Raw genomic sequence first — 25,000 nt, forward strand, 5'->3', positions numbered from 1 at the left:
CGTGGTCACGAGAACCCAATCTTGAATTCCAAACCTGCGACCCTCTAGAAGGTGAGCACTCTGGAGCCACCACAGGAGAGATATACTGGCGCTGGGGGACAGGCTTATCATCTGATGCATTTGGAGATGGGACCCTGACCACTTGCTCAATAGGCCCCACTGAAAAGTTCTTGAATGGAACCTGCCAAACGGAATGGCCTCGTAGGCCGCCACCATCTTTCTCAACACTCGAGTGCATTGATGAATCGACACTCTTTTCGATTTCAGCAGAACCCCGACCATGTTCTGGAGTTCCAGAGCTTTTTCCACTAGGAGAAAAACCCTCTGCCGTTCCGTGTTGCTGTAGCACCCTCAGAGAGAGAGCCACGCTCTTCAGTAATTGTTCTCTTGATCTCGCTTTTATCAGGAGATCGTCCAAGTACGGGATAATTTTGACACCCTGCTTGCGCAGGAGCACCATCATTTCTGCCATTACCTTGGTGAAAATCCTAGGGGCCGTGGAAAGCAAACGGCAACGTCTGAAACTGGTAATGACAATCCTGTACAGCGAATCTCAGGTACGCCTGATGAGGAGGATATATGGGGACATGTAAGTATGCATCCTTTATGTCTAGTGACACCATAAAATCCCCCCCTTCCAGGCAGGAGATCACTGCCCGGAGAGATTCCATTTTGAATTTGAATCTCTTCAAATATAGATTTAGGGATTTTAGGTTCAGAATCGGTCTGATCGAGCCGTCCGGCTTCGGGACAACAAACGGGGTTGAATAGAACCCCTTTCCCTGTTGCAACTGGGGAACCTGGATAATCACTTGCTGTTGACACAGCTTTTGTTTAGCCGCCGAAACTATTGCTCTCTCTGGTAGAGAAGCTGGTATGGCCGATTTGAAAAATCGGCGTGGAGGCACATCTTCGAACTCCAGTTTGTAGCCTTGGGACAAAATTTCTATCACCCAAGGATCCAAGTTTGAATGAACCGAGACCTGGCTGAAGAGCTGAAGACGTGCCCCCACCGGTGTCATGCGGTGGATTTGGTAGAGGTCGGGGAGGACTTTTGCTCCTGGGAACTAGCCGAAGCTGGTGTTCTTTTCCCCCTACCTCTACCTCTGGCGAGGAAGGATGAACCGCGCCCCTTTCTGAATTTATGAGACCGAAAGGACTGCATCTGGGTTTTCTTTTGCTGTGGGGGAATGTAAGGCAGAAAAGAAGACTTACCCCCAGTAGCTGTGGAAACCAGGTCCGCGAGGCCTTCCCCAAACAGAACTTCACCCTTGTAAGGCAAAGCCTCCATAAGTCTCTTGGAGTCAGCATCCCGAGTCCATTGGCGGGTCCACAGTGACCTCCTAGCTGAAATTGCCATGGCATTTGCTCTTGAACCCAAGAGCCCAATATCTCTCGCAGCCTCCCTCATATATAACGCTGCGTCCTTTATGTGACCTAATGTCAACAAAACACTGTCTTTATTGAGGGTGTCCATGTCAGAAGACAAGTTATCTGCCCATGCTGCAATTGCGCTCCCCACCCATGCCGACGCTACCGCCGGTCTGAGCAGGGCTCCCGTAGTCGCATAAATTGATTTGAAGGTAGTTTCCTGCCTGCGATCCGCAGGATCTTTTAAGGTCGCCGTGTTCGGGGACGGTAGGGCCACCTTTTTGGACAAGCGCGTCAGGGCCTTGTCCACCGTGGGTGAGGATTCCCACCGTAACCTGTCCTGTCAGGGGAAGGGATACACCATTATAATTCTCTTGGGAATCTGCAGTTTCTTGTCTTGAGTTTCTTCCCCTTAAACATACAGACCCGTGTGTCTGGGACAGACGGGTCCTCTGTGATATGTAAAACATCTTTTATTGCAATAATCATGTATTGAATACTCTTTGCCACCCTTGGGTGCAACTTTGCCTCATCATAGTCGACACTGGAGTTGGAATCCGTGTCGGTATCAGTGTCTGCTAACTGGGTAAAGGGACGTTTTGGGGACCCTGAACGGTCTTGTGACACAGTAAGGGCCATGGAGTGACTCCCTGGTTGGCATTTGGACTCTGCTTTGTCCAATCTCTTATGTAATAAAGCCACATTTGCATTCAAAACATTCCACATGTCAACCCAATTAGCCGTCGGCGGTGCCTCCGGAGACAATACTACCATCTGCTCTGCATCCTCCCTAGAAGAGCCTTCCGCTTCAGACATGTCGACACATACGTAATGACACCCCACACACATTGAGATATATGGATATGGGGTCAGACCCACAATAAGGCCCTTTGGAGAGACAGAGAGAAAGTATGCCAGCACACACCCAGCGCCCTGTGGTTCTGAAACAAAGTCCCAGACTAGTAAGCGCTTTTATAATAATACATTTTGCACCAAATTAATGTGCCCCCCCTCGTTTTGCACCCTGTTACTTGTGTACAGCAGGGGAAAGAGTCCGGGAGCATCTTCTCTGCAGCACGCTGTGGAGAAAATGGCGCTGGTTAGAGCTGAGGGAACAAGCTCCGCCCCCTCGATGGCGGGCTTCGGTCCCGCTGTTTCTTTATACTGGCGGGGCTTTATATACTGCCTCAGCAGTATCTATACTTGTGCCAGCCTATATATGAAGTAAAAATTGCTGCCCAGGGCGCCCCCCCTGTGCCCTTGCTGTGCTGTTGTGTGTGTGTGTGGGAGAAATGGCGTGTAGCACGACCGCTGCGCGGTACCTCACAAAGATCTGAAGTCTCCTGCCGCCTTTGAAGTCTTCTTGCTTCCTATACTCACCAGGCTTCTATCTTCCGGCTCTGCGAGGAGGACGGCGGCGCGGCTCTGGGACGAACAGCGAGGAAGACACCTGTGTTCTGACACTCTGGAGCTAATGGTGTCCAGTAGCCTAAGAAGCAGAGCCTATCAGTAAAGTAGGTCTGCTTCTCCCCTTAGTCCCACAATGCAGGGAGTGTTGCCAGCAGTGCTTCCTGAAAATAAAAAAACCTAACAAAAGTCTTTTCTAGAGAAACTCAGTAGAGCTCCCCTAGTTTGTGACCAGTCTCCTCTGGGCACAGAATCTAACTGAGGTCTGGAGGAGGGGCATAGAAGGAGGAGCCAGCTCACACCCATTAAAAGGTCTCAGAGTGCCCATGTCTCCTGCGGAGCCCGTCTATACCCCATGGTCCTTACGGAGTCCCCATCATCCTCTAGGACGTAAGAGAAAATGGGATTTCCCCCAAAAAATAAATTTTTAGTGGTGGGGGACGCTCTTGATTAGACAGGAGAACCTTGCGCCCAAATCCAGCGTCATGAGAGGCAAAGGTATCCATGGCATAATGTCTAATGTGTTAATGGAAGACCATGTGGCTGCCTTACATATCTGTTCTGCTGAAGCACCACGTTGTACTGCCCTTGAAGGACCTACCTTAAATGTAGAGTGAGCAGAGACATTAGCCGGAACAGGGAGATCAGCTCGAGAATATGTTTCTGAAATAGTCATTCGAAGCCATCTTGCTAGTGTCTGTTTAGTAGCAGGCCAACCCCTCTTGTGAAATCCGCTGTTCAGTAACTGCTCTCTTGATCTCGCTTTTATGAGGAGATCGTCCAAGTATGGGATAATTGTGACACCCTGCTTTCGCAGGAGCACTATCATTTCCGCCATTACCTTGGTGAAAACTCTCGGGGCCGTGGAAAGACCAAACGGCAACGTCTGGAATTGGTAATGACAATCCTGTACCACAAATCTTAGGTAGGCCTGATGAGGTAGATAAATGGGGACATGAAGGTATGCATCCTTTATGTCCAGAGATACCATAAAATCCCCCCCCTTCCAGGCTGGCGATGACCGCTCTTAGCGGTTCCATCTTGAACTTGAACCTTTTCAAGTATAGGTTCAGAGATTTTAAATTCAGTATGGGTCTGACCAAACCGTCCGGTTTCGGGACTACAAACATGGTCGAGTAATATCCCCTTCCTTGTTGAAGCAGGGGAACCTTGACTACCACCTGTTGAAGATACAATTTGTGAATTGCATTTAACACCGTCTCCCTCTCCTGGGGAGAAGATGGTAGGGCCGATTTGAAAAATCGGCGAGGGGGCACTTCTTCGAATTCCAGCTTGTAACCCTGAGACCCAATTTCTATGGCCCGGGGATCCACCTGCGAGTGAACCCAGATGTGGCTGAAAACCCAAAGACGTGCCCCCACTGGGGCGGAGTCCTTTAGCGGAGCCCCAGCGTTATGCAGTGGATTTTGTAGAGGCCGGGGAGGACTTCTGTTCCTGGGAACTAGCTGTGTTGTGCAGCTTCTTTCCTCTGCCCTTACCTCTGGCAAGAAAGGACGCACATCGTACTTTCTTGTATTTTGGTGATCGAAAGGACTGCATTTGATAATGCGGTGCTTTCTTAGGTTGTGAGGGAATATAAGGCAAAAAATTTGATTTACCAGCCGTAGCTGTGGAGACCAGGTCCGAGAGACCTTACCCAAACAATTCCTCCCCTCTGTAAGGTAAAACCTCCATATGCCTTTTTGAGTCGGCATCACCTGTCCATTGCCGGGTCCATAGGATTCGTCTAGCAGAAATCAACATAACGTTTATTCTAGAACCCAGTAGACTAAGGTCTCTGAGCATCTCTCATATAGGACAGCATCCTTTATATGCCCTAGGGTCAATAACATAGAATCCTTATATAGGGTCTCAATCTCCACAGATGAGGTACCTGTCCATGCTGCTACAGCGCTACAAACCCAGGCCGACGCAATAGCCGGTCTGAGTAAGGTACCAGAATGTGTGTAAATGGACTTCAGGGTAACCTCCTGCTTGCGGTCAGCAGGATCCTTGAGGGCAGCCGTTTCCTGGGATGGCAGCGCTACCTTTTTGGATAAGCGTGTCAATGCTTTATCCACCCTAGGGGAGGATTCCCAACGTATCCTGACCGTTGGCGGGAAAGGATACGCCATAAGAATCCTCTTGGGAATCTGCAGTTTTTTGTCTTGAGATTCCCAAGCTTTTTCACATACAGTAATTCGTTCAACTCATGTGAGGGGGAAAAGGTGACCTCAGGTTTCTTCACCTTATACATGTGTACCCTCGTGTCTGAGACAGGGGGTTCCTCTGTGATATGCAAAGCCTCTTTGAATGCAATAATCATATACCGAATACATTTTGTCACTTTTGGCTGTAACCTGGCATCATCATAGTCGACACTGGAGTCAGAATCCGTGTCGGTATCTGTGTCAACAATTTTGGATAGTGGGCGCTTTTGAGACCCCAAAGGTCCCTGCGACATAGGGGCAGGCATGGGTTGAGACCCTGGCCGTACCCTAGCTTCAGCTTTGTCTAATCTTTTGTGCAACAAATTTACATTAGCACTTAAAACATTCCACATATCCATCCAGTCAGGTGTCGACGTTGTCGACGGAGACACCTCATTCATTTTTACCTCCTCCTCCTGAAATCCTTCTACCTCAGACATGTCGACACACGCGTACCGACACAACACACTCAGGGAATCCTCTTATCTGAAGACAGTTCCCCCACAAGGCCTTTTGGAGAGACAGAGAGAGTATGCCAGCACACACCCAGCGCTATATGACCCAGGAAAAAAACACTACATAATTATGTGTTTACCCAGTAGCACTGTTTTACTTATAAATTTCCGCCAATTATGTGCCCCCCCTCTACTTCAAAACCCTCTTTCACCGTGTGATTGAGCAGGGGAGAGTCCGCGGAGCTTCCTCTCAGCGCTGTGCTGTGGAGAAAATGGCGCTGGTGAGTGCTGAGGGAGAAGCCCCGCCCCCTCGACGGCGGGCTTCTGTCCCGATCAAATATACTGTACACTGGCGGGGGCTCTTTATATATACAGTGGTTAGGCACTCGAAACAAACAAAACAGACAAGCCAGTAGCAAAACACTGACTACGACTCAAGCATTCCATATCCGGTCTCAAATGCATGCTGACTGACCATATTCCCTCGTCTATCCGTGGCGGCAACAGGGAACTGAAACTTAGACAACGCAAATCCAGGTGGATCTTTGCGAGTCACTTCCGCCCGGCGCGTGTGTTCCACGGCTGAATGGAACGCACAAGCACTTCCTGGCTTTCTATTTAGTCTATTTTTAAGACCTGTAGGTCTATGTGGCTCGCCGTTTTTGTCCCTATGGCTTCTCTGATAGATGTTAATACTGATCTGGCCAGTGTTCTTCATTTTCTGATATGATGTATTACAGATTTGTAGTTTGTTCTACACCTTGAGTGACGGTGGGTGTGTCCTGGGTGTGCTCAATTAGCAGGGGTATAAATAGCTCTGTATGTGAATTGGTTGGACATGCTACTTGTGGTGTCCTGTTGCCTGGAACAATGTTTGGTGTCTTGACAAAGATTACAGGGATGTGATCGAAACGTCGACTTGATGATACAATATTAAAACTGCAGCTATTATTTTACAAAAAAATCTGGTGAGTGCCCTCCTTTACAAATGACTGTTTATTGGAATTAACTGTTCCGTGGAGTTGAGCACCATCTTATGTGGATTCTCATGCACAGCACAGTGCGGATATTCTCTTATATATATATATATCTATACAGTGGTTAGCTGTATATATATTATTTTTGCCAGAAAAGAGGGTTACATGCTGCCCAGGGCGCCACCCCCTGCGCCCTGCACCGTTACAGTGACTGCCGTGTGTGAGGTGTATGGGAGCAATGGCGCACCGCTGCAATGCTGTGCGTTACCTCAGTGAAGATCATGAAGTCTTCTGCCGCCTCTGAAGTCTTCTTTTCTTCTCATACTCACGCGGCTTCTATCTTCCGGCTCTGCGAGGGGGACGGCGGCGCGGCTCCAAAACGAACTCCAGGGTGAGACCTGTGTTCTGACTCCCTCTGGAGCTAATGGTGTCCAGTAGCCTAAGAAACAGAGTCTTGAAACTCACAGAAGTAGGTCTGCTTCTCTTCCCTCAGTCCCTCGATGCAGGGAGTCTGTTGTCAGCAATGCTCCCTGAAAATAAAAAACCTAACAAATATACTTTCTGACAGGAAACTCAGGAGAGCTCTCTGTAAGCACCCAGTCTCCACTGAGCACAGTATCAAACTGAGGTCTGGAGGAGGGGCATAGAGGGAGGAGCCAGTGCACACCAGATCTAAAGTCTTTCTTAAAGTGCCCATGTCTCCTGCGGAGCCCGTCTATCCCCATGGTCCTCACGGAGTACCCAGCATCCTCTAGGATGTAAGAGAAAAGTAGATAGAAATTTAGTGCTGTATAACCCTTACTCCATACAGTGGGATACAGGAAGACTCACCCCACTTCCAGGATCGATCAATACGTTCACGAACGCTGAGTGGATCCAGACGCTACTAGTGTACACTACCGCTCCGGTAACTTTTTAGTGGACACAGACTCTCAGTGAACATTAGTGCATGCAGACGCACCCGTCTGCGACCCGATCTCCTAGCGGAAAACTTAGTGTATACAGACGCAGCGGCCTATGCTTGCGACAGAGTCCCCTCGTGGTAGCGTCAGACGGAAGTGAGGCAATCAGTTTATGGCGGGAGACACAAGGAAACTGGTCCAGAACTGGGGGAGGGGCGACCAGGAGAGAGTCTGACTCCCCACCGCTGACATCAACCCTAGGGATCGCCACTTCAAACTAATCCTAGTGCCTTATGATTTCTAAGGCCTATCGCTGGAGCACCCGTGGTGGCGGCGTGCTAGCTACTGTTTGGTAGTCTCCCCCCAAACAGTGCGGCTGTGTCCGTATTCCCCTTCTAAGCGGAACAGACGCCTTACCTTCTCCCAGTGCTCCGGCCACAGCCTGGTAACGTCTGCTGGACCTGCTAGTATATCCAACACAGACGCCCGTCGAGACAGCACTTGTACCGTGGGTAAGCGTTGTTGTCTCCCGTCAGATAGTTGTTGGAGCGACTCTTTCCAATATGCGTGTAAGACGCTGTTAGGAAAGATCACTCAAAAAACTATGTAGTAAGACTATAAAAATAAAATAAAAAAGCTTAGGGCTGCCAAACACAGCACCCTGTGACCGTGGTCCGGACTCCTTCCTCACCAAACAAAAAACTGATTTGACCGAGCCGGTGGGCGGGGATATATGGACGAGCCGGTTGCATCCTGGGAGGCCGGAAAGCTTGTGATCATTTGGTGCCAATCCGGAGTCGCTCCATCATATCCCATTGTTATCCTGTGGATAACCTGTGGACCCAGCCGGAGAAAATAGTAATGCAAGACACATTAATGTATGTAGTAAGGCTACTGGGAGACCTTAGATTGAGCAATATTGGATCTGACCATTACATTCCCTAAAGTCATAACCTCAGAACTGCACAGAGCAGGAACTATTATTCACAAGTAATTAGGAATGTGTTCATCATGAACAAGTCCACAATTACTGTCTGAAGGTTACACAATTATTTTTAAGTCTACACAACTGATATTTAAGGATAAAGCCTTTAACAGAAAACACCCCTGAATAAATCACTTTTGATGAAACGCATTGGGTGACACGCAATTTGGATTTAGAGTGAATTGGAGTGGATAAGAACAAGCCCGCCCATGCAAGGGTGACAACAAGTGCAAAATGCTTGCCTTTGATTATACAGATATGTACTTGTGATAAGCTTTTACTCTGTTTTACTTGAAGTTCTAGATTCAAATGTCATTTTATTTCTGAATCTTATACGAATTGTATTTCGTGAGCTCAGGTCTACTGTATAGCAGGAAATATTTCATACCTGCATCATCTAACAAAATGCATATAAATTAGGCACTCCACAAAAAAATAATACTAATTATATTATATACATACATATATACACATTTATATATAATCAGTAATAATAAACTTCTGCTTGTTACTTTTAATAACATTATAGTGTTGTGTGTAATAACTCTCTACATGTGATATTTGTCATGGATAGCCTTGTGTTAGAAACACCCAACTGAGAACAGGGCTGATGGCGGAGGAGGGTGTAGGATAAGAGATTGTTGTAGTGACTGAGCAAGGAGAATATGTGACTTCTGTAATAAGTGTTTATTACTCACCTGTGCTGATATCTGTAGGGATCTCCTCCTCCTTACACTGCTGATCACCCCTCACATACGTCTCTTCTTCTCCCTCTATATCTTCTGCCTTTATATCAGTCACATACATCTCTTCTTCTCCCTCTATATCTTCTGCCTTTATATCAGTCACATACGTCTCTTCTTCTCCCGCTATATCTTCTGCCTTTATATCAGTCATATATGTCTCTTCTTCTCCCTCTATATCTTCTGCCTTTATATCAGTCACATACGTCTCTTCTTCTCCTGCTATATCTTCTGCCTTTATATCAGTCACATACATCTCTTCTTCTCCCTCTATATCTTCTGCCTTTATATCAGTCACATACGTCTCCTCTTCTCCCTCTGTATCTTCTGCCTTCATATCAGTCACATACGTCTCTTCTTCTCCCTCTATATCTTCTGCCTTTATATCAGTCACATACATCTCTTCTTCTCCCTCTATATCTTCTGCCTTTATATCAGTCACATACGTCTCTTCTTTTCCCTCTATATCTTCTGCCTTTATATCAGTCACATACGTATCTTCTTCTCCCTCTATATCTTCTGCCTTTATATCAGTCACATACGTCTTTTCTTCTCCCTCTATATCTTCTGCCTTTATATCAGTCACATACGTCTCTTCTTCTTCATCTATATCTTCTGCCTTAATATCAGACAGACGTTCTACCTAAATAACCAAAAAATAAAGATATTTATGGTAAGAACTTACCGTTGTTAAATCTCTTTCTGTGTGGTACACTGGGCTCCACAAGGATAAAATCGGGTGTAGAGTAGGATCTTGATCCGGGGCACCAACAGGCTCAAAGCTTTTGACTGTTCCCAAGATGCACTGCGCCGCCTCCTCTATAACCCCGCCTATGTGCACAGGAGCTCAGTTTCGTTAATTAGCCCAATGCAGTAGCAGGTATCAGTGACGACAATCGCTCGTAGCCAAGTACACCACACACTCACCACAGGAAAGGGTGTCAGCGGCTATGCCAATACCAACCCAAAGAAGCTAAGTGTGTCAGGGTGGGCGCCTTGTGGAGCCCAGTGTACCTCGCAGAAACAGATTTAACAACAGTAAGTTCTTACCATAAATCTCGTTTTCTGCTGCGGGGTACACTGGGCTCCACAAAGATTAACATCGGGGATGTCCTAAAGCAGTTCCTTATGTGAGGGGAAGCACTGTAGTGGGCACAAGAACCTGGTGTCCAAAGGAAGCATCCTGGGAAGTGGCGGTATCGAAGGCATAGAACCTTATAAACGTGTTCCCAGAGGACCATGTTGCCCCCTTGCACAACTGTTCAAGGGTCGCACCATGGTGGGCCGCCCAAGAAGGTCCAACCGACCGAGTAGAATGGGCTTTAATGGTAGCAGGAACCGGGCGACCAGCCTGTACATAAGCATGTGCAATCACCATTCTAATCCACCTGCCCAAAGTCTGCATGGAAGCAGGCCAGCCACGTTTGTGAAATCCAAACAACACAAAAAGAGAATCAGATTTCCTAAAAGAGGCAGTTCTCTTCACATAGATACGGAGAGCCCGTACCACATCCAAAGACCGCTCTTTGGAAGACAACTCAGGAGAATTAAAAGCCGGAACCAATATCTCCTGGTTAAGGTGGAAGGAAGACACCACCATAGGCAAATAACCTGGCCGCGTTCTAAGAACCGCCCGGTCACGGTGAAAAATGAAATAGGGAGAGTTACAGGATAAGGTATCCAAGTCTGATACCCTTCTATCTGAAACAATCGCCAGCAAGAAGAGGACCTTAAAGGAAAGCCACTTAAGGTCAGTAGAGGCAAGAGGCTCAAACGGAGACTCTTGCAAGGCCTCCAAAACCACCGACAAGTCCCAAGGGGCCACAGGTGGCACATATGGAGGCTGAATCCGCAGCACACCCTGAGTGAATGTATGGACATCAGGTAGGGTAGCTATCTTTCTCTGAAACCAAACCATCAAAGCAGAGATGTGAACCTTGAGGGATGGCAGATATTTGAACCTTGAGGGAGGCTAGACGCAGGCCTAAATCCAGGACCTGTTGTAGAAAAGCCAATAGTTTGGCCGTACTAAATTTGAAAACGTCATGATTATGAAATGCACACCAAGTGAAGTAAGCATTCCAGACCCTATGGTAGTTCCGAGCAGAAGCCGGCTTACAGGCCTTCAACACAGTTTGAACGACCACCTCAGAAAAACACTTGGGCCTCAGGACGAAAGCTTCAAGAGCCACGCCGTCGAAGACAGATGGGCCAAATCCTGGTAAACACAAGGACCCTGAACGAGGAGGTCCGGTCGTTGTGGAAGTAGAAGGGGACCATCCCACGAGAGACCCAGTAGATTGGAGAACCAGTGCCATCTGGGCCACGCTAGAGCAACCAGAAGCAGGTTTCCGCCTTCTTACTTGAACTTCCGTATTACTCTGGGCAGGAGTGACACCGGAGGGAACACATACGGTAGCTGAAAGTTCCATGGTATTGCCAGAACGTCCACGAACGCAGCTTGAGGATCCCTTGTCCTTGCTCTGAAGACCAGAACCTTGCGTTTGTGTCGAGATGCCATCAGGTCCACATCTGGAAGGCCCCACTTGTCCAATAAGAGTTGAAACACTTCTGGATGGAGGCTCCACTCTCTCACATGTATGTCCTGATGAATGAGAAAGTCCGCTTCCCAGTTTAGGACCCCCAGAATGAACACTGCCGATATGGCTGGCAGATGAAGTTCCACCCATTGAAGAATCTGTGATACTTCCCTCAATGGCATGCGGCTTCGAGTGCCGCCCTGATTGTTGTACGCCACCGTGGTGGCGTTGTCCGATTGTACTTCAACAGGTCTGTTCTGTATGAGATGCTGGGCTATTGTCAATGCATTGAACACTGCCCGCAGTTCCAGAATATTTATCGGGAGTAGAGACTCCTCCTTGGCCCACCGACCCTGAAGAGAGTGCTGTTCCAACACTGCTCCCCAACCTCTAAGACTGGCATCCGTCGTCAGCAGGACCCAGTTGGATATCCAGAAGGAATGGCCCCTGCACAACCGTTGGTCCTGGAGCCACCAGCTCAGTGACAGGCAGACCCCCGGAGACAAGGACATCATGTGAAACCTGATCCGGTGAGGCAGGCCGTCCCACTTGGACAGAATCAACTTCTGCAGAGGGCGAGAATGGAATTGAGCATACTCCACCATGTTAAAAGCCGACACCATGAGACCTAGCACTTGCATTGCCGAATGAATCAACACTTGCGGACGAGATAGGAAGCATTGAATCGTGTCTTGAAGTTTCAGGACTTTCTCCTGAGACAGGAACAACTGCTGGTGGTGAGTGTCCAATAACGCTCCCAGGTGTACCATGCTCCGAGCAGGAACCAGGGAGGATTTCTTCCAGTTGATCAGCCACCCGTGGGATTTCATGCACTGGACCGTCAGATCGAGATCACACAGGAGAAGATCTGGGGAATTCGCCAGGATCAACAATTTTTCCAAATACAGCAGGAACCTTACCCCTTGACGGCAGAGTGAAGCTGTCATGACCGCCATAACTTTGGTGAAAACTTGGGGAGCCATTGTCAAACCAAAGGGTAACGCCCGAAATTGGTAATGTAGGTTGCCCACCGCAAACCTCAGGTACCTCAGATGAGATACCGCAATAGGAATATGGAGGAAGGCATCCTGTATGTCCAGGGAGACCATAAAGTCCCCAGGCTCCAAGACCAGAACAATAGAGTGCAGAGTTTCCATACGAAACTAGGAGACCCGCATATGCTTGTTCAAGGACTTCAGATTGAGAATGGGCCGTGAGGACCCATCCGGTTTCGGGACTAGGAACAGCGTTGAATAGTACCCGTTCCCCCTTTGAGCTAGAGGCACCTGTATCACCACTCCGGTGGACAGGAGGGAGCGCACCACCGAATACAAAGTGTTTGCTTTTGCCAGATACAGAGGCACATCTGTAAAACAAAATCGATGAGGGGGACGATTCTTGAAGGGTATGGCGTAACCTCGAGTGACGACTTCCCTTACCCAGTTATCCGAAGTGCTCTGCAACCATTCCTGGGCAAAACCTAGAAGTCGGCCCCCCACCTTGGGATCCCCCAGTGGGAGGCCCGCCCCGTCATGTGGCAGGCTTGTCAGTTTTGGAAGCAGGCTGATGGGCGGCCCAGGCACGCTTTGGTCTGGGCTTGGCAGGTCTGGAAGCACGAGCTTGCTTTGGGTATGCCTGACCTTTTGCTTTTCCTGGAGGACGAAAGGGCCGAGGGAGAGTACTTTTAGCCTTCTGTGCGGAAGGAGCCGTACTAGGTAGGCAAGCAGTTTTAGCAGTAGCCAGATCAGCCACAATCTTATTGAGGTCTTCTCCGAAGAGAATGTCTCCCTTGAAAGGAAGCACCTCCAGGGTTTTCTTGGAATCCACATCCACCGACCAGAATCTCAACCAAAGTATACGTCTTGTCAAGTCAGACGTAGTAGCAGCCTTGGTCTCGAGCACCCCGGCATCGGAGGCTGCCTACTTAAGGTATAGAGAAGCCGTGGTAATATACGTGTCACAACTGAGGGCCTGAGCTGACGGGAGGCAGCCTCAGTTGTAGGGGCTGAGATGTACCGGAACCAGGGAGGTTGTATCAGACCCCTGGACATGTAAGTAACATGAATAATAACTGCCCGAAGGCGTGACCACGACAACTTGGATAAAAGTCAATGATGTTTATTATGACAACTCCGCAACACGGCAGCAGTAAAAGAAAACGTAAAAGTCAGCAAAGAATAAATACAGTTCCTGAGTACTACAGGATGGCAGGAGCCACAGGGCACTGGTAGTGTGAGATAGTTCTTATGATCTTCTAGATGGAAAGTCCTTACCAGGCCCGACTGTAGCAATGGAGATAACCCAGGATTGTGCCAGCTGGTGTTCCAGGAAAAGCTGGGTTGCTGAAGGTAAAACAGCTGCTGTGGATACTGGCTGGAACCAGACTGCTGTTAGCACGGAGTGGATACTGGCTGGAACCAGTTAAATAATAAATGAACTTGGGAGCGATGAAATATGAACTGAAATGTAGAACTTGAGAGCGGAGAAATAATAATACCGGTGGAGAGTGGTAAAGTGTAGAAAGGACACCGGCCCTTTAAGGGAAGCTGTACTCTGCTGGAAGCTGAGCTGGAAGCAGGTAATGTTGTAGCTGGAAACAGATGAATCCACGATGGATTGGAGAGTCAGGCTACACCGCAGGTGGAATGCTGGTGCGGGTCTCTATGGTGGAAGTCTTGAGACAGGAGCTGGAACCTGGAAGACAATCACAGGAGAGAGACAAACAGGAACTAGGTTTGACAACCAAAGCACTGACGTCTTCCTTGCTCAGGCACAGCTTACTTATACCTGCAGCAAGGAAGGGGTTGGCTAGGCAATTATGCAAATCAACAATACAGACAGCAGATTGGTGGAAATGATCAGATGACAGAATCCAAGATGGCTGCGCCCATGCAGACACTTGGAGGGAAGTTTGGTTTGTAATCCATGTGGTCTGGGAAACAGTAATGGCGGCGCCGGCCACCAGAGACAGGAGACGCCAGGCTGATAGATGCACATTTAACCACGCGGGCACAGCGGAGGCCGCGGCTGATGAAAACACCACTCTGACACTCTGCATGTGGAAACTCAGGAACAGCGGGATCCGGTCCTGGAACGCTGAGCCCGCCTTAGGAGGCATCTGAAGGGTAAGTAATGGCGTCCAGATACCCGGATCGTGACAATACGAGAGACATTGTGGAGCATGCTCAGACGCATTGGAAGGCAGTTCCGCCTTAAGCTCCTGAGCCCACGCCTCAACAGCTTCAGCAGTCCAATGGTTCGCCTATACACAGCCCCTGTTAGGGTATAAATCGCTTTTAAACAGCCCTCCACACGTCTATCCGTCGGTTCCTTCAGGGAGGTGACGGTAGTTACTTGTAGAGCAGAGGAAACAACCATTTCCTCCATTACGTCTGCGGCCTCACTACCACGCAGTGTGGGAGAAGCCCCAGCGTCATTGCCACGTGTAGCAGACATAAGAGCGTGCACAATATCGGGAAACCTGGTACAAGGTGTAGCAGCAATATACCCAGCAAGAACACCCGGTGATGTGACTATGACGGCACAAACCGGGTGTTCAAGAGATATAAATCAATATGGTGACTATAAATCACAAGGAAAAATACACAGCAAGTATATCTTGTGATACAATCCTATATTATACAGAAAGACATCTGATACACTTAGTCACTCAGGTACAGCAATATAGGAATAGCCCGCTGAGTGAAATACCCTTTACTAGATCGCTGGATCGCGGTAAAGTGCGGCCAGAGAGACCCCTTACCTCCCCCGTACCTGCGGCCCCACGATCCGGGAGGACGGCGGCGAGTGTGTGACTGATGTTGTGAAAGAACCGGAGCCTCCGCTGCAGTGACCCGGCAACCAGGGCGCGGGAGTATACAGAGCCGCTGGGAGTGATGGAGCTGCAGTCAGGGACGTCTGTGAGACGTTGCCGGCTGCAGCCCTGTTACTCTGTCAGAAGAATCTTCAGTCTTTTCCTTTACAATAAAGCCATCAATAGGCTGCCTAATGCAGCACCCCTGTTATGTGACTGCTTACTGCAAGACACCAACCTACTGACTGAGCTGTGCACGGAGGCGGGACTATAGAGGAGGCGGCGCTGTGCATCTTGGGAACAGTCAAAAGATGTGAGCCTGTTGGTGCCTCGGATCAAGATCCTACTCTACACCCGATGTTAATCCTTGTGGAGCCCAGTATACCCCGCAGCAGAAAATACAATGGCATTTGCATAGTGATTAAACTGAGGTGAAACAGTATAATATCAGTGTATAAGACACACAGCTCCTCTACAGATCATATAGTGACAGTCACTTTGGTATATTGGGGAGACCCTAAATCCCACCTACCTGATCCTCCTGTGGGATCCTGTGATTCTCCTCTGTACAATCCTGGGAATACAGAGGACGGGGACATCTCTCTGGGGTATCTCTGTTACTGGGCCCATCTGTAGGAGACACACAGTGACTGAGTACAGTGTATATATGTGATTATCAGATGATGTGTGTATATAGGGGGCCCCCATACCTGCTCTACCCTGTACAATACATGACAGTCTCCTCTTACCCAGTGATGTGAGGGGCCGGTGATTCTCCATCATCACGTCCTTGTACAGACCCCTGTGTTCCTCTATATACTCCCCCTCCTGCATGGAGACATAGACAGTGACATCCTGACACCTTATAGGTACCTGACACACACAGTGATACAGTCATCACCCAGACACGTCCCCTGGTGTTACTGTATAATGCTCCATTCCCAGCAGTCACCTCTCCAGTAATCACCCAGACACATCCCCTGGTGTTACTGTATAATGCCCCATTCCAAGCAGTCACCTCTCCAGTCATCACTCAGACACGTTCCCTAGTGTTACTGTATAATGTACCATTCCCAGCAGTCACCTCTCCAGTCATCACCCAGACATGTCCCCCGGTGTTACTGTATAATGACCCATTCCCAGCAGTCACCTCTCCGGTCATCACCCAGAGACATCCCCTGCTGTTACTGTATAATGCCCCATTCCCAGCAGCCACCTCTCCAGTCATCACCCAGACACATCCCCTGGTGTTACTGTATAACGTCCCATTCCCAGCAGTCACCTTTCCAGTCATCATCCAGACACATCCGCTGGTGTTACTGTATAATGCCCCATTCCCAGCAGCCACCTCTCCAGTCATCACCCAGACACATCCCCTAGTGTTACTGTATAATGTCCCATTCCCAGCAGTCACCTCTCCAGTCATCACCCAGACACATCCCCCGGTGTTACTGTATAATGTCCCATTCCCAGCAGTCACCTCTCCAGTCATCACCCAGACACATCCCCTGGTGTTACTGTATAATGTCCCATTCCCAGCAGTCACCTCTCCAGTCATCACCCAGACACATCCCCTGGTGTTACTGTATAATGTCCCATTCCCGGCAATCACCTCTCCAGTCATCACCCAGACACGTCCCCTGGTGTTACTGTATAACGTCCCATTCCCAGCAGTCACCTTTCCAGTCATCATCCAGACACATCCGCTGGTGTTACTGTATAATGCCCCATTCCCAGCAGCCACCTCTCCAGTCATCACCCAGACACATCCCCTGGTGTTACTGTATAATGTCCCAATCCCAGCAGTCACCTCTCCAGTCATCACCCAGACACATCCCCCGGTGTTACTGTATAATGTCCCATTCCCAGCAGTCACCTCTCCAGTCATCACCCAGACACATCCCCTGGTGTTACTGTATAATGTCCCATTCCCAGCAGTCACCTCTCCAGTCATCACCCAGACACATCCCCTGGTGTTACTGTATAATGTCCCATTCCCAGCAATCACCTCTCCAGTCATCACCCAGACACGTCCCCTGGTGTTACTGTATAATGCCTCATTCCCGGCAGTCACCTCTCCAGTCATCACCCAGACACATCCCCTGGTGTTACTGTATAATGCCTCATTCCCGGCAGTCACCTCTCCAGTCATCACGCAGACACATCCCCTGGTGTTACTGTATAATGTCCCATTCCCAGCAGTCACCTCTCCAGTCATCACCCAGACACATCCCCTGGTGTTACTGTATAATGTCCCATTCCCAGCAGTCACCTCTCCAGTCATCACCCAGACACGTTCCCTGGTGTTACTGTATAATGTCCCATTCCTAGCAGTCACCTCTCCAGTCATCATCCAGACACATCTCCTGGTGTTACTGTATAATGTCCCATTCCCAGCAGTCATCACCCAGACACATCCCCTGGTGTTACTGTATAATGTCCCATTCCCAGCAGTCACCTCTCCAGTCATCACCCAGACACATCCCCTGGTGTTACTGTATAATGTCCCATTCCCAGCAGTCACCTCTCCAGTCATCACCCAGACACATCTCCTGGTGTTACTGTATAATGTCCCATTCCCAGCAGTCACCTCTCCAGTCATCACCCAGACACGTCCCCTGGTGTTACTGTATAATGTCCCATTCCCAGCAGTCATCTCTCCAGTCATCATCCAGACACATCTCCTGGTGTTACTGTATAATGTCCCATTCCCAGCAGTCATCTCTCCAGTCATCACTCAGACACGTTCCCTGGTGTTACTGTATAATGTCCCATTCCCAGCAGTCACCTCTCTAGTCATCACCCAGACACATCCCCCCGGTGTTACTGTATAATACCCCATTCCCAGCAGTCACCTCTCCAGTCATCACCCAGACACATCTCCTGGTGTTATTGTATAATGCCCCATTCCCAGCAGGCACCTCTGCAGTCATCACCCAGACACATTCCTTGGTGTTACTGTATAATGCCCCATTCCCGGCAGTCACCTCTCCAGTCATCACCCAGACATGTCCCCTGGTGTTACTGTATAATGTCCCATTCCCAGCAGTCACCTCTCCAGTCATCACCCAGACACATCACCTGGTGTTACTGTATAATGTCCCATTTCCAGCAGCCACCTCTCCAGTCATCAACCAGACACATTCCCTGGTGTTACTGTATAATGCCCCATTCCCAGCAGTCACCTCTCCAGACATCACCCAGACACATCCGAAGGTGTTACTGTATAATGCCCCATTCCCAGCAGCCACCTCTCCAGTCATCACCCAGACACATCCCCTAGTGTTACTGTATAATGTCCCATTCCCAGCAGTCACCTCTCCAGTCATCACCCAGACACATCCCCCGGTGTTACTGTATAATGTCCCATTCCCAGCAGTCACCTCTCCAGTCATCACCCAGACACATCCCCTGGTGTTACTGTATAATGTCCCATTCCCAGCAGTCACCTCTCCAGTCATCACCCAGACACATCCCCTGGTGTTACTGTATAATGTCCCATTCCCAGCAATCACCTCTCCAGTCATCACCCAGACACGTCCCCTGGTGTTACTGTATAACGTCCCATTCCCAGCAGTCACCTTTCCAGTCATCATCCAGACACATCCGCTGGTGTTACTGTATAATGCTCCATTCCCAGCAGCCACCTCTCCAGTCATCACCCAGACACATCCCCTGGTGTTACTGTATAATGTCCCAATCCCAGCAGTCACCTCTCCAGTCATCACCCAGACACATCCCCCGGTGTTACTGTATAATGTCCCATTCCCAGCAGTCACCTCTCCAGTCATCACCCAGACACATCCCCTGGTGTTACTGTATAATGTCCCATTCCCAGCAGTCACCTCTCCAGTCATCACCCAGACACATCCCCTGGTGTTACTGTATAATGTCCCATTCCCAGCAATCACCTCTCCAGTCATCACCCAGACACGTCCCCTGGTGTTACTGTATAATGCCTCATTCCCGGCAGTCACCTCTCCAGTCATCACCCAGACACATCCCCTGGTGTTACTGTATAATGCCTCATTCCCGGCAGTCACCTCTCCAGTCATCACGCAGACACATCCCCTGGTGTTACTGTATAATGTCCCATTCCCAGCAGTCACCTCTCCAGTCATCACCCAGACACATCCCCTGGTGTTACTGTATAATGTCCCATTCCCAGCAGTCACCTCTCCAGTCATCACCCAGACACGTTCCCTGGTGTTACTGTATAATGTCCCATTCCCAGCAGTCACCTCTCCAGTCATCATCCAGACACATCTCCTGGTGTTACTGTATAATGTCCCATTCCCAGCAGTCATCACCCAGACACATCCCCTGGTGTTACTGTATAATGTCCCATTCCCAGCAGTCACCTCTCCAGTCATCACCCAGACACATCCCCTGGTGTTACTGTATAATGTCCCATTCCCAGCAGTCACCTCTCCAGTCATCACCCAGACACATCTCCTGGTGTTACTGTATAATGTCCCATTCCCAGCAGTCACCTCTCCAGTCATCACCCAGACACGTCCCCTGGTGTTACTGTATAATGTCCCATTCCCAGCAGTCATCTCTCCAGTCATCATCCAGACACATCTCCTGGTGTTACTGTATAATGTCCCATTCCCAGCAGTCATCTCTCCAGTCATCACTCAGACACGTTCCCTGGTGTTACTGTATAATGTCCCATTCCCAGCAGTCACCTCTCTAGTCATCACCCAGACACATCCCCCCGGTGTTACTGTATAATACCCCATTCCCAGCAGTCACCTCTCCAGTCATCACCCAGACACATCTCCTGGTGTTATTGTATAATGCCCCATTCCCAGCAGGCACCTCTGCAGTCATCACCCAGACACATTCCTTGGTGTTACTGTATAATGCCCCATTCCCGGCAGTCACCTCTCCAGTCATCACCCAGACATGTCCCCTGGTGTTACTGTATAATGTCCCATTCCCAGCAGTCACCTCTCCAGTCATCACCCAGACACATCACCTGGTGTTACTGTATAATGTCCCATTTCCAGCAGCCACCTCTCCAGTCATCAACCAGACACATTCCCTGGTGTTACTGTATAATGCCCCATTCCCAGCAGTCACCTCTCCAGACATCACCCAGACACATCCGAAGGTGTTACTGTATAATGTCCCATTCCCAGCAGTCACCTCTCCAGTCATCACCCAGACACATCCCCGGTGTTACTGTATAATGTCCCATTTCCAGCAGTCACCTCTCCAGTCATCACCCAGACACATTCCCTGGTGTTACTGTATAATGCCCCATTCCCAGCAGTCACCTCTCCAGTCATCACCCAGACACATTCCCTGGTGTTACTGTATAATGCCCCATTCCCAGCAGTCACCTCTCCAGTCATCACCCAGACACATTCCCTGGTGTTACTGTATAATGCCCCATTCCCAGCAGTCACCTCTCCAGTCATCACCCAGACACGTCCCCCGGTATTACTGTATAATGTCCCAGTCCCGGCAGTCACCTCTCCAGTCATCACCGAGACACATCCCCTGGTGTTACTGTATAATGTCCCATTCCCAGCAGTCACCTCTTCAGTCATCACCAAGACATGTCCCCTGGTGTTATTGTATAATGTCCCATTCCCAGCAGTCACCTCTCCTGTCAGCAGCTGAATGATCTTGTTGTTGAGTTCCAGGATCTTCTGGTCACTGTCTCTCTCATGTATCAGTGAGTGAGGTGGAGGCACTGTGATGGGGCTGTGGGTCCTGCTTAGTCCACCTGACACACGAGGATGGCTGCTGGGTGTCTCACACTCACCAGAGATCTTCTTCACTACTGTGTAACCCTGCGAAATGGGGGAGACATCAATATCGCTGCAAATACTCCTAGATCCCTTCACCTCCCAGTCATGTACCTGTACTATAACTATAGATATAAGTGATGTCACTGTGATGGTCCCAGATCCCATCACCTCCCCAGTCATATTCCTGTATTATTACTACAGATATAAGTAATGTAAATGTGACGCTCCCAGATCCCCTCACCTCCCCAGTCATGTCTCTGTATTATTACTATAGAGATAAGTGATGTCACTATGATGCTCCCAGATTCCCTCACCTCCCCAGTCATGTCCCTGTATTATTATAGACATAAGTGATGTTACTGTGATATTCCCAGATGCCCTCACCTCCCCAGTCATGTCCCTGTATTATTACTATAGATATAAGTGACGTCACTGTGATACTCCCAGATCCCTTCACCTCCCCACTCATGTCCCTGTATTATTACTATAGATATAAGTGACGTCACTGTGATACTCCCAGATCCTATCACCTCCCCAGTCATGTCTCTGTGTTATTACTATAGATATAAGTGATGTCACTATGATGCTCCCAGATCCCCTCACCTCCCCAGTCATGTTCCTGTATTATTATTATAGATATGTTATGTCACTGTGACACTCCCAGAAGTCTGATATACATTTGCTTCATACTGCTCCAATTATCATCTGTTACACATGCCAGGGATATTATGGTCTCTGCTTTAATACATCCTAGATTTTGAGCAATATTTTCAATCCCCAGAGTATCCCTTATCCAAAATGCTTGGGACCAGAGGTATTTTGGATATCGGATTATTCCGTATTTTGGAATAATTGCATACTATAATGAGATATCATGGTGATGGGACCCAAGTCTAAGCACAGAACGCATTTATGTTACATATACACATTATACACACAGCCTGAAGGTCATTTTAGCCAATATTGTTTTATAACTTTGTGCATTGAACAAAGTTTGTGTACATTGAGCCATCAAAAAAGAAAGGTTTCACTATTTCACTCTCACTCAAAAAAAGTCTGTATTTCCGAATATTTGGATATGGGATACTCAACCTGTAGTAATAATAATAATAATAATAACAACGACACTAAAGGCTGCACCCCAATAAAAAAATAATAACAAATGTATTTAAAAGCAGGACACCACAGACCATTCCTCCTGTATTGTAGGACATCACCATCACTCCCAATGTATAATAATAATAATACCAGGACACCACAAGATGCTGTCCCTGTATAATAATAACTGTACACAAAAACCTGCTCCCCCTGTATAACACTAATAACAACAGCACACCCCATTCTGCTCTCCCTTTATATTAATAATAAAATCACACAATAGGCTGCTCCACCAGTAAAAATATAATAGGACACTACAAGTAGCTCCCCATCTATAATAATAATAGGACACAACAGGCCGCTCCACCTGTATAATAATAAAAACAGGACACCACACGCCGCTCCCTCTGTATAATAATAATAATAATAATAATAATAATAATAATAATAACAGGACACCACAGGCTGCTCCCCCTGTATTATTATAATGATAATAATAATAATAATAATAATAACAACAATAACAATAACAGGACACCAAAGGCTGCTCCTCCTGTATAATAATAATAATAGGACACCACAGGCTGCTCCCACTGTATAGTAATAATAACAGGACACAAATGGCTGCTCCACCTGTTTAATAATAATATCAGGACACTACAGGCTGCTCCCCCTGTATAGTAAGACGCCATTACCTGATCTCAACGGACACTGGAAGGCTGCAGCAGTCGATGAAAACTCACTTCCTGTATGTGGAACGCACAATCCGGAAGTAAGGTGGAACGCACAGATAGGAAGTAGGGCATGATTGGCAAAAGCTGCTTCCTGGTTATTGGCCCCTCCCCTCCTTCACCCCGCCCGCAGCTCCGCCCCCAGTAATGACAAAAACCATAAAAGTCCTCAGTGCAGAAGGCCGGCGGCCATTTTATGGTAGACCAGTCCGGCATCAACTGCAGCAGCAATAGGTTCCCTGGCCGTGTAATGACATCAGGAGCGGCGGCCATTTTCCCCAGGTCTGAGCTCCGCCTTCCTTCTATCATTCCCACAAGGCAGCAGGAGCAGAGTTCAGCCATTGCTGTGTCTGGCAGCAGGTAATGATATTATTATTATTATTCTATAGGCTGAGCAGCTCTGGTGTCAGGTTCTGTACTACAGGGGGAGCAGCCTCTGGTGCCTTGTTATAGTGCAGCTGGAGCAGCCTCTGGTGCTGCATTATCCCTATACCATACTTGCCTACCTGACCCTCTCCATGAGGGAGAAAATGCTCTGTTCCTGGACTTTCCTGGTAATGTATGATTGCCATCACCTGTGGTGAGCTAGTTACTTGATAAGAAAGGTGTTTCACCACAGGTGATGGCAATCATACATTACCAGGAAAGCCCAGGAACAGAGCATTTTCTCCCTCATGGAGAGGGTCAGGTAGGCAAGTATGCCCTATACAGGTGGCTGACACTCTAGTGTCCTATTACTGTAATACAGGTGGCGCAGACCCCGCCGCTACCGTAATACAGGTAGCGTAGACCCCGCCGTTACCGTAATACAGGTGACGCAGACCCAGCTGTTACCGTAATACAGGTGGTGCAGACCCCGCCGTTACCGTAATACAGGCGTCACAGACCCCGCCGTTACCGTAATACAGGTGATGCAGACCCAGCTGTTACTGTAATACAGGTGGCACAGACCCCGCCGTTACCTTAATACAGGCGTCACAGACCCCGCCGTTACCGTAATACAGGCGTCGCAGACCCCGCCGTTACCGTAATACAGGTGGCGCAGACCCCGCCGTTACCGTAATACAGGTGGCGCAGACCCCGGCGTTACCGTAATACAGGTGGTGCAGACCCCGCCATTACCGTAATACAAGTGGCGCAGACCCGCCCGTTATCGTAATACAGTTGTAGCAGACCCCGCCATTACCGTAATAAAGGAGGGCGCAGATCCCGCCGTTACCGTAATACAGGTAGCGCAGAACCCGGCGTTACCGTAATACCGGTGGCGCAGACCCGGCCGTTACCGTAATACAGGTGGCTCAGACCCCGGCGTTACAGTAATACAGGTGGCGCAGACCCCGGAGTTACCTTAATACAGGTGGCGCAGACCCCGCCATTACCGTAATACAGGTGGTGCAGATCCCGCCGTTACCGTAATACAGGTAGCGCAGAGCCCGGCGTTACCGTAATACCGGTGGCGCAGACCCGGCCGTTACCGTAATACAGGTGGCTCAGACCCGGTGTTACAGTAATACAGGTGGCGCAGACCCCGCCGTTACCTTAATACAGGTGGTGGAGATCCCGCCGTTACCGTAATACTGTGGCGCAGACCCCGCCATTACCGTAATACAGGCGTCGCAAACCCCGCCGTTACCGTATTACAGGTGGCGCAGCCCCTGCCGTTTCTGTAATTAAGGTGGCGCAGCCCCTGCCGTAACCGTAATATAGGTGGCGCCGACCCCGCCATTACCGTAATACAGTGGCGCAGACCCCGCCGTTACTGTAATACAGTGGCGCAGACCCCGCTGTTACCGTAATACAGGAGGTGCAGACCCCGCTGTTACCGTAATACAGGTGGCGCAAACCCAGGCGTTACCGTAATACAAGCGGCGTAGACCCTGGAGTTACCGTAATACAGGTGGTGCAGACCACGCTGTTGCCGTAATACAGGTGGCGCAGACCCCGCCGTTACCGTAATACAGGTGGCGCTGACCCCTCCGTTATTGTATTTCCATAAACGGAA

General features: G+C 48.9%; 1 long non-coding RNA gene across 1 annotated transcript; it reads right to left on the minus strand.

The window, feature by feature from the left end:
* Positions 1-16,159: 16,159 nt before the first annotated feature.
* LOC134996707 (uncharacterized) lies at positions 16,160-23,044 on the minus strand. The gene is made up of 3 exons (XR_010199291.1): positions 22,963-23,044; positions 21,020-21,211; positions 16,160-16,232 (listed from the first exon to the last, which is right to left on the minus strand). It is a non-coding gene; the product is annotated as an uncharacterized LOC134996707 (long non-coding RNA).
* Between the last annotated feature and the right edge of the window lie 1,956 nt (positions 23,045-25,000).

The sequence above is a fragment of the Pseudophryne corroboree genome, unplaced genomic scaffold (genome assembly GCF_028390025.1).
Source record: "Pseudophryne corroboree isolate aPseCor3 unplaced genomic scaffold, aPseCor3.hap2 scaffold_1428, whole genome shotgun sequence".
Lineage (NCBI taxonomy): Eukaryota > Metazoa > Chordata > Amphibia > Anura > Myobatrachidae > Pseudophryne > Pseudophryne corroboree.